General features: G+C 40.7%; 1 long non-coding RNA gene across 1 annotated transcript; it reads left to right on the forward strand.

Annotated features, from left to right (window-relative positions):
• The first annotated feature begins 3,536 nt into the window (after positions 1-3,536).
• On the forward strand, positions 3,537-4,140 carry LOC107833906 (uncharacterized). The gene is made up of 2 exons (XR_001659684.1): positions 3,537-3,910; positions 4,012-4,140. It is a non-coding gene; the product is annotated as an uncharacterized LOC107833906 (long non-coding RNA).
• Positions 4,141-10,972: the final 6,832 nt, after the last annotated feature.

Raw genomic sequence — 10,972 nt, forward strand, 5'->3', positions numbered from 1 at the left:
GACGTCACGCTCTTCGGAAAGCAGCCTGGTTCGCCGTAAGATGTGAAAACAACGCATATGCTCCTGTAAAGCTTGTCAAAAATCTGACTGCCTGTTGCCAAATATTGGTTTTATTTTTATAATCATCATAGGGTTCTGCAGCGTAGTGGTTTGAGCAGACGCCCCATACAAACAACTCAGCTGTCCTGAGTTCAACTCCCATCCTCTATTGCATGTTTTTGTCCTTTCTCTCTGCCCCCTACTTGTTGGATTACTTTCAAATAAAGGCCACTAATACTGAAATAAATTCTAAAATGAAAATCCCAAAATCAATTTCACCAGCCCTGCCTTTGTTCAAACATTTGTATTTGTTTTTTTACTTTTTCTTTTTTCACTCTGTGTGAGTTTTGCAAATTGAAGATGGAGCGCTTCAGGAACATCATAAATGAATGAAGCCAATAAAGCTGAGTGAAAGTCTGCTCTGCCCTAACCCGTGCAGAGCTCCATATGGTTTTATGTCTGATTGGTCAGAAGGTGTTTTATGCAGAAATATGCTCGACAGCAATGTTGATATTTCGGTTCAACTAGTTCACTTCCACTGTCCGGTTTTCGTATCCACAGACAACATGAATATGGAATGCTTTTCCAATGTGGTGAGGATTTTCATATATTTTTTAAGAATTTTTTGATACAGAACTACAAAGGTTGTCAAATGGCTGAAAACCACAGGATGAAAATTGTAAAAAGTCTGTAGAAATGTGTAGCCTTCTCTTCACCACACTTTGAGGAAACAAAGTGAAGGAGTAATTAAACATATTTTAACATTTAACATGTTATAAATGCCAGCAGACTGGAATACATCATGAGGATACTTTAAGCACTGATACATTAAAGTTGAAATCATTATGAATAAATGTTTTGACTCAAAAATTGATTTTTGAAGCGAATCATGACCCCAAAAATCAGAATCCAATTTTGAGTTAGTTAAAGATTCCCACCAAGATAGTTCAAACAGTCGATCTTTTAATGTTTATTTCAGCTTGTTGAATATTTAAATGCTGTAATTTTTTTCAACATATCAAAACATATTTTGTTTCATGATCTGAACACCTCTTCGCAGAATACTGGATTTATCAACGTGGAAGTGAAATATCTGAGAATATCTTTCCTTTGTTTTCCCCTCAGTAAACCGTTCTTCTAAAACAACACAATATCTCAACAGAGATTGGAATCCTCTGTTACAGCGCACTGAGTTTGAGACAGACTCCATACTCAATGTTTAAACACTGCTTTCCAAAGTAAGATGACTTAGCTCATTTTGTAAGTACATATTTTGTGCCGAGCTTTGTCACCAGGAGGCAGATTGAACCAAACAAATGTTTCCATCGATCTTAAAGCAAGTGTGAAGAAGAAAATACTCATGGCTCACAGGCATCTGCTTTGTGTGCCTGTTGGTCAATTTAGCTGAACTGTAAATCACAGATGCCCTGGACACAACAGTTTTGCAGCTTCCAGTAATGACAAACACCTGTTGGTAGCACAGCCTCTCATCCGGTTTATTAAAGCCCACATAACACAGCACAGATACACAGTAGAATCATGTTTCCATGGCTCCCTGAAGGGAAACCACATTAGCCTTAGCACTACAGGGGGGCTGGAGGCTGTTCATCCCCATGCATCTGGAAAGCTGCAGCATTAGTGCATCCAGTATGGTTCTGTGATTAGAGAAAGAGCTCCATTTGATGTTGTTGGACGAACATTTGATGGCCCTTGAGAGCACCAGCAGCCAACATACTTTACTAAGATGATAGCCCTTTGCAAAGGACTCTTGGTCAATCATTCTTAAGGATTTTTAAGGCTCTTTATACATGTTTATCATGAAACTGCTTATTGCTCAGTTCCAGTTTAGTTTGTACCCTTCAATTTTAACGGGACAGTACGATGTAAAATAAACTTTTTTGGAAAAAAAAAAACATACCTGGAGTGTCGCTGTGATTATTTCATGCATGTTTGAGAAATCCTTAAATCTCCTTGGCAACCATCCAACTGTGCAAACTGCCAGGTTGGACCTAGCCCTGCATTCTCAGTGCAGGGCTAGGTTCTGCACTGAGAATGTTAAGGGATTTATAGAGGAGAAATGTGATGTTCCAGAAAGAGCTGGGGCCTCATGTAAAGTTTGGATACGCACAAAAAATGTTCTACATTTAATGCACAAGTTGGGATGTATGAAAACGAACGTAGCGTGAAATATAGGTAAAATAATCAAATAAAATAACGAGAAAACCGCCATTGGCTGTAAAAAGTGAATTTCCTCTGTTTTTCTCAGAGGTAGGTGTAAATGCGCTCAAGAACAGAAAATGTTTGAGAAGGGTCTCTTTCGTTCTCACTTGAGAAAGAAAACATGGTCGAATCAGCCGCCCTTTTCTCCAAACAGATCAGGTTTGATGATTCTTAAAGTGGACAGACAAGGCGTAGACATTCACACATGTAGATAAAAAGCTGCACAAATGTGTGTGTAACTGAAACGATCTTAGCTTTGGCCCGGCTGGACGACATCGCCAACAGCAGGATTCGGAGGGAGCGTTTGTTCAGAGACCTGTTGGCACATGATGATGTGCGGCTTATCAGCCGCTGCAGATCACCCAGGGCCACTTCGTTGGCATTGTGCCTGGATCTGGCCCCAGCGTTACAGAGGGAAACTGGAAGGAACCGCACCTTGTTGCTTTGACCTTTTTGTATTTTATTTTCAAACGGACTAAAAACATTTCCAAATTCCTGTAAATTTACACTTTCTCTACATTTTTGCAACAGAGACAGGTCAAAACTGTTTAATGTTTTGACCTGTCATTGAAACAACAATGTCTACATCCTGATGGACCAGCTGTTGGCATCAGCTGGTCCATCAGCCTGTTGCCTTCTTCAAACATAGGCTCCACGGTGCTCTGCAAGGCGCCTCTGGCCATCATGGCTCCATCCAGGGGGCAGATCATATTTTATCCTCTGGTTTGTTTGAGAAAATCTTTTTCCTCTTCGCCTTGTGAAATTTCCAAGAAAAGACCTACCATACAGAAAATTGGAGAACATTTCTTACAAATTATGCTGTTTATATCATTTTGGGAAACAAATACGCAGCTTTATAATTCATGCTTCAAAACAGAATTGACCTTTAACAAAAGTTGTCATTTACCTTGTCATTTCCATTTGGATGGACGGTGTTTCCATTCGAGGCATTAGAATGGAGACATTCTAAAGTCCACCTTGTCTCTGTCCTTCGAATTTGAAGTGTTCAAACAGAGGTTGTTGTTGGTGCACCAGACAATCTTTCCTTCGTGGTATCATCAGCTAACTTGTGATGGTATTATTAAGGTGGGTGGGGCTACAGTCACCAAGGCGCCAGCTCAGCATCCCAACTTTTGCTTTGTTTCACTTCACCATCTCTTTCGCCCATTGGGATGAGTGTCCTTCGGAAGCCCAGTCTCTGGGTTATTGTCCAGCATAGCCTGGAATGTGCGGTTTGTCCGGTTTGTGTGAATTCCAGTATCACTTGAACAAACTTAGTATTGTGAATTCACTCTCTGAGGTGGTGGGCTCTCCAGAACTGGATCATTGCCCTTTATGTACCTCAAAGGGTCGGCACTCTCACTCGATATCAAACCATTCCCAGCGACAGGGACCATCTTTTATTGGTGTATATGTTATTGGTGTGTCTAGGACAACACCTGGTGGTTTTGTATGTGCTGAGTGTGCTGCATGGAATACAACTAGTGCATTCCCGTGGGTGCAAGTTGCTCTCTCCGAGTGAACTCAGATTAAGCTAGTGAGGATTTGTTATGTTGGTGTTCATTATAAGTAAGATGAGACAAGAGTAGCTGAAAGGGTTAGGTTTAGATTAGAATTCCGGCCAGGTTAGATTTTAGAAAAGATTTGAGAAGTATAGTAGAAGGAGAGAGGTCAAGAGGTTAAGATTTAATAGAGAAGAGTGGTTAGGTTTAGATAAAAGGTGGTAAGGCTTAGAAAAATTACTAATAAGAGGTTAGGTTAAGGATAGAAAAAGGTTAGGTATAAGAGGAAGGATCCAAGGGGTCAGCAGAGAAGAGGGAAAGGTCAAAGGTTAGGGTTGGGATAAGAAGAGTGGTTAAGTTTAGATAAAAGAAGTAAGAATCTAAGAGTTGAGAGATTAGGTTGAGGATACAGGAAAATTAGGCCCAACAGAAGGGTTTTAGGAGTCAAAGAAGGGAAGGGAGGGAGGGGGCAAAAGGTTAAGGCAAAGATAGGAATGTGGTAAAGGAAATAAGGGTTTCCTTCGGGAGAAAGAGGGAACTATCTAAAGGTTGGATTAAGGAAAGAAGGAGGTTAGGTTTTAGGTGGAGAGATTAAGGATTCAGCAGAGAGAGGGAGGGGTACAAAGGGTTAAGATGGAGGGGTGGTTAAGTTTAGATGAGAGAAAGTAGGGAGCCAGGAAAAAAGGAAGGGTCGAAAAGGTAAGAAAAAAATAAATAAATAAAATAAAATAAATGCGACTGGTTCTTTATTTACAATAATGTTTTTGGTGTTTGTGATATTAAATATATTAGATTATTAACAGAGAAAATTTTAAGTAGGAAAACCTCACTGTTTATTAATAACAACTGATTTAAAAATTTGGGTAAAATTATAAAGATGTGGTATTAGAAAAATATTTAGATTAGGCATTAAAATCGGTGGGGAGCCCGTTTTGGAAGTGAAGGGCGAATTGATTTGAGGCTTATTTTTTTAAAAAAAGATATTGGTTGTTGTTAAGGTTGAAAGATTCAGTAAATTAGGTGGGAATGCTCCCTTTTTTTGTGTTCGTTCCGCGCTGCTGTTTAATTAATGGGTTTAGAGATTTATTTTTAGATATGTCCTCTTTTACTTCTTCTAGTTTGGTAGCGTTGTTGGAAACGAAAAATTTATTTTTTCGACTCCAAGTCGTAACTAAAGGAATAAACAATTTCGGGACCCAATCGTCAGTGGTGACTACCGGTTCAAACGGGCGTTTCGGCCGTGGTTTTCACCAGACGCCCTCACCAGGTAGCGGCCCCCCGGAGTGATCAATCTCCGAGGTCGGGTACCGTAGCCAATTGATATTTGAGACAACTAATACTTCAAGAACAGTCCTAACGACTTGGTGGAAACACAAGTAAGAGGAAGATTAAAGTACTAGGGTGCGTTCACACTGCAGCCTGAAATGACCCAATTCCGATTTTTTGGCAATTCCGATTTTTTTTGCCGGGGCTGTTCACACTGCCAGTAAATGCGACCTGTATGCATTCTGCAGTGTGAACTGGCAAACGACCTGAAAGTGTCCCGCATGCGCACTAGAGGGCGTAATAGCATCAGCGTTCTGAGTGTTCTGCCAACAGCCATAAAAAGAAGAAGTGCTCAGTTGTTGTCCGGCCGGAGTAACATATTAACAACTTAATCCTCATATAGACATCATGGTTGTTGTTTTTCTTCCTGCTTGCGTGTATCAGGACACAGTATAGTGAGTTTTGTTGAGAGTCTATGACGTTCAGTTCGGATGAATGCGGCCTGAACGTTAGGTCGCATTTGAATCGGATACGTATCGGATATGGGTCACATTCGAAAAGAATCTGACCTGTGCTGTTCACACTGCCATGAAAAGATCGGATACAGGTCGCATTATGTCAAAAAAAATCGGAATTGGGTCAGTTCAGGCTGCAGTGTGAACGCACCCTTATTCACGTTTGATTTTAATTGCATTCCTGATTTAGTGGAAACACTGCAATGGCAAAATTGTGCCCCCTACGTCCTGGGTTTTTTTTTTTTACACTAGCCGAATTTAGAGAAAGTTTGTAATTGAGACACAGCTACTATGACTGTTCAGTACCACATGGTCAATGTAAAGCAATACTAGAATGAGAACATGTATTTTTTGTTAATATGCTACCTCTGCTGTGTGGAAGTAGTTCTATTTGTGATAAGTAATGCGTGCCATTTGGTCAAACGGAAAAATTTGCGAAGCTATTAAAAGATTAGAAACAAGATATAAAGCAATGCATGATAATGTTGAGTTGTAGCTGCCAGATTACCTTGAGAAATCACTTCCAATGCATGGATGAAAGAAATAACCATGCCTCTTAAAATATAAAAAGGGTTGTTTCATCAAAAACTTTTCAAGTGTACAGACTCTGAGAATATGACAGAGGCATGTGGCGTGTGGAGGAATATAGGAAGCAAAGTTGAAGGCAACGCAACATGCAGAGGGAAAAAGGTTTCTGTCGTGAGCGAAGTGTGCATAGTTACAGAGAGAGGCTGTTTAGAACTGTACTTTAGCGCCAAGGACACTACGGAGAATGCCTTTATGCTCCTGTCACGACTCATCAAACTGAAATAGCTTCTTTATAAACAAGTACACACACACACATAGAGGTAGGGTTCCAACATCAGAGTAAGAAAAAAAACTGTTTCGGTCTCTGGGCTGCATTTTGCTCCACCTGATAAATGTTCAAATTCAGAACACCGTCAATAACCTCGGGGTAGAAAGACAAAAATCATGTAAGTGCTTCATGTAAGACTCAACTGGACATCCTTTCCTGGTAAACAGCTGACCACCTTCATGACCACCTTCATGTTTCATGATTATTGTGTCAGGTAAACCACCTGACACAATAATCACATGGGTTAACTTCAATGGCTTTTACCGATCAAAACAATGACTCCGCTACACCTTTCAAGGTGTGCCAATATGCTACCAACTCTCATGGGTCTCATGAGAGCTGAAACCTTCCATTTCAACCGAACAGAGACTCAGGTTCTTAGCTGGAGCAGAGTTTGCTGTTTTGGTCCTCATCAGAGTTTAATCCTGGAATGTGCGGTTTGTGTGAATTCACCCCGAGTTACAGGGGCTTTCCAGTTCTGAAATTCGAACTTTAACCAATGACTCTAAAGAGCACAATATCAGCAAAGTCACTGAATAGATTGAAAACTGGGATTGAAGACGTAAACCTTTGATCCCAAGATTTCTTAAAGAATGTGTTTTTCTTGAGTATTCTGCCTCTGCTGTGTACTTCTGTTTGACATAAATAATACTTATTTGATGAGAGGAAAATGATGGGTTATTGCAAAAGATAGTAAATGAAGATGATGAGGCCTTTCCAGAAACATAGGGAAGTTTCTTTAAAACCCATAAAATTTGGAATACAAAATATTATCACACAAGATATGGTCTGTAAATTACACCAAGAGACAAAATGTAAATATAACAGGATAGGTTTGGCCAATGGTTTCTGATGTCTTGACATGTTCACATACAACATTTAGAATTCCAAACCCATTGTTCGTACCGGTCATGGAAAACCTGGAAAGTCATGGAATTTCATTTAAGGTCATGAAAAGTCATGGAATTTGCAAATAAAGGCAAATAAAATGCTGTTTTTTTTCAATGGCGCGTGATTGTATTAAGTTGTTTCTGTTCAAAACTTTTCGACTGAGACGACATGAATGTGACCTCACGTCCCATTGGATATTTGGGCATGTTGCCTTGTTTCCTGCTTACTGATTGAGTCTCCCAGTCACGTGACCTCATTTGCATTTGACAACTTGTGAATGAATGACTGTTGCTTCAGTGTGAGCATAGAATTGTTTTATGCATCATCGTGCCTGGAAAATGCTAATTTCAAGAGCTGTGGCTTACACGTGACGAATATTGTGATTGGATTGCTCACCATCCAAAGAATGAAGGTACTGCAGTTTGCACTTTGTGTTCAAAAGACCTTGATGTGTCGAACATGGGCGAAGCAGCCCTGAAAAGCCACAGCAAAGGCAGCAAACGCACGCGGTTGGCAAAACAACAAAATGAGTATAAAAGTATGAATAAAAATGAATGGAATGCGTACTTTATAAAGCATAATTCTATAAAATACTCTTTGCACCTGCTATTTATGCACATTTTTTCACTGAGACGGCTCCGTGAAATTTTGTTTTTGTTTTCAGGTATCTAGTCGCTACTTCAGTTCATCGTTCATGGGTCACTTAACAGCAAAAGAGACCAGATCTTGACACAAATTTGACTTAAAGTTCTGCAGCTGTCCACGGATGGTCCAAATGTCAACCACAAGCTGCATAATCTCATCAAGGTGAGGACTGTTTTTGTTTAATATATTTTTTTGTTAGTTCACTATACAAAGCCATATTACATCTCTAAAGTGAGGTTGCTACATACTTGATTCACTCATTTTTGCGTTTCTTAAAGTTTTATTAATCTTAGTTACTGCTGTTTTTTTTTCAGGATCAGATGAATAAAGGCCATTGTTGTTCCGTGCTGAATGCTGGTTCCTGTGGACTGACTACATGGCTGGAAAATGTGCCTGTAGTGAAGAGGGGCTTTTGAGCTGTAGCCCCTCTCCACTACATTTGAAGCTCCTCTACAGCCAGCCAATGCATCCATATATCTTTCACAATCAGGTCTTTCCGATTTTGATGAGAGTTTGGATTTAAGACCTCAGTGCTTGGCAACTTCTACACCAATGGTGGGCATTAAACTGTTCCCCTCTGAGACAAAGAGAGAGGCAGGCCACATCCTAACAGTGCAGAAAAAACTTTATGGGAAAACACCTATAGAGCTGTCAAACACCATCAAACCGTCAAACATCATTGGTGATCGTAAAACATTCTTTTTTTACGATCATTTTATTTTCCTGCCTTTCCTACAGTGAAGGCAGGAAAGGTCCCAGATCCGAAGAACAGATCCTTCAAGACACTGCAGGAGTATGTTGATAACACCTTGTTTGAAGCCATGATCAAGACGCTGCTTGCAAGATTTGTTACTCAAAATACTTTGGATGGCCTGGACACCGTGGCAAAGGTGGCTTCACTGGATCTGACTAAGAAATGTGTTTTGATGTCCCCCAAGAGGGTTGATGTTGAATACGTGGTAAGGCGCATAACAAAAAAACATCTTGCTGACATGAAGGCAAATGAACTGCAAGTTCTCACTTTCCAGACACGAGTGCAGGACTTCCTGCGGGCTGTAGTCCAACAGCTACTGGACAAAAGCCCTATTAGATATGGCCTTGGCAGAAACCTGAGATGGCTGGCGCCAGAAGTCTTCATCAAGAAGGATGGTAGGCAAGACAACAAGCTGAGGAACTGCCTCAATTTGCTTGTTGCTGCGAAGAGATTCCCCGGCGAAGAAATGGATGGCGTTGTGGATGAGATGGGCAACTTTGAAGATGAAGCACAACAGTGCAGTGAACTTTGTGCACACTTTCAAGCATTTTCACCTCCTATTTGATTGGATGCTTTTTGGCATGACATTCTGTCAAAGAGCCCCTATAAGAAGCTGTGGAACATTGTACAAATGCTCCTGTCTCACGGCCAGGCCACTGTTGAAAGAGGATTTTCTTTCAACAAGGAAATCATGACAAACAACATTGAAAGAAAGAACAGTGGTTGCCCTGCGTGCTGTGGTTGATTATGTTGCACATGTTTGTGGCCTGGATATGTCATAATGTTCATTACTTTGTGTGGGGGGGTTTGTGTTTTTTTTGTGTGTGTGTGTGTGTGTTCTCCGTCTAGTATGGGTTTATTTCTAGGTTCCACGCATTTTTCACTTGTGTACTGCCAATTTTACTTTGTTCCTTGTTCTCCACTAATTAGTAATTTGCTACACCTGTTTTTGAGTTATTTAGGATTGATGGTCTTAGGTTTGGCGTGGCAGTCTCGTCTGGGTTTGGTCAGAGTTCGGGTCTGAGTTTTTGTGGACGCTCTGTTTGAATCTTGTCTGAGAACCTTTTCTGAGTTTATTGCATCAGTGTCATCCGGTGAGTCTGTCCTGTAAATACTTGACAAAATGAAGATTAAAAGCAAAATGATGAAAAGGAGAAAGGCTCTTGGTTCCTGTCAGCAACAACCAACACAATAACTAGTGTTGTTGTATTGTGTGCCTGTTTGTTTTACATGCTCGCTGTAGTTCAACTTGGAGGGGTTAGTTCTTTCAGTCAAACTTTTTGTTCTGAACCTGTTGTACATGGGTCATGGAAAATTATATTCAAGATCATGGAGAATTACGGATTTTTTTTCTAAATACCAGGCTGCAAAACCCCATGCAGCCTGGACAACTGGAAGCAGCAGAACCGACATGGGTTCAGGAGGATGAAACTTTAGATTGCTTCACACAGATTAATGTTTTTGAGATTACAAACTTCCCCAAGTGACACTGGGCTATGAGCGGCACTGGGATTCATTCAGGAAAACGTCAGGACCAGAGAATCACCAAACAGGCTCCTCAGCACGCTGTAGAGCCTGAATTTCATCGGCTCAGTGTGCGCTGCATACAGTATCTGGTGTGAATATATATATATGTGTGTGTGTGTGTTTGCAGCCCTCTGTGTCTGTCAGCAGCAGCAGTAATGTGAAGTGGCAGAAAGCTAAGAGGTTTCCCGCTCTCCACCACCGACCATATGTCACCACACACGCTGATGGAGACAGAGGAGATGGAGAGAGAGAGAGGCTCAGGGAGAGCAAAACAGGAAGATAAACCAAAACAGCAGGAGGTTTTCAACCCTCGCATGTCAAAGAGACAAGGAGAGTGTGGAGCTCGTGCTGAAAAAACTAAACCAAAACGGAAACCTCAAAACAAAAAGAAAACATTTCTGCACTCTATGAGTAAACTACTTTATCTTGCCATGAATGTGTGCTATTGCATAACGCTGTAGGCATTTCAACAGTTAGCTGGCAATCATTAGCTGAGAATCTATATCCATCCATTCTGAAACAATCATGTCAGACACAGTTCAGTAAGACCCAAAAGTTTCTCCTTGAAATGCCTACATTTAAACTTGTTTTCAACAAGTTCCAAAGATGAAACAGAACCTGTATGGTGTTAACCGTTCCTTCTGACCGTAGTCCAAAAACACAGGGGGAATGTTTCCTCCAGGGTCGAAGTAGGTCTCAACTTCGGGGTTAACTCCCTCACATGGTGGCACTGAGGTGGTAAGAGGTTAAATTTAAT

Source organism: Poecilia formosa, unplaced genomic scaffold (genome assembly GCF_000485575.1).
Source record: "Poecilia formosa unplaced genomic scaffold, Poecilia_formosa-5.1.2 Scaffold479, whole genome shotgun sequence".
In the NCBI taxonomy this organism is placed as follows: Eukaryota; Metazoa; Chordata; class Actinopteri; order Cyprinodontiformes; family Poeciliidae; genus Poecilia; species Poecilia formosa.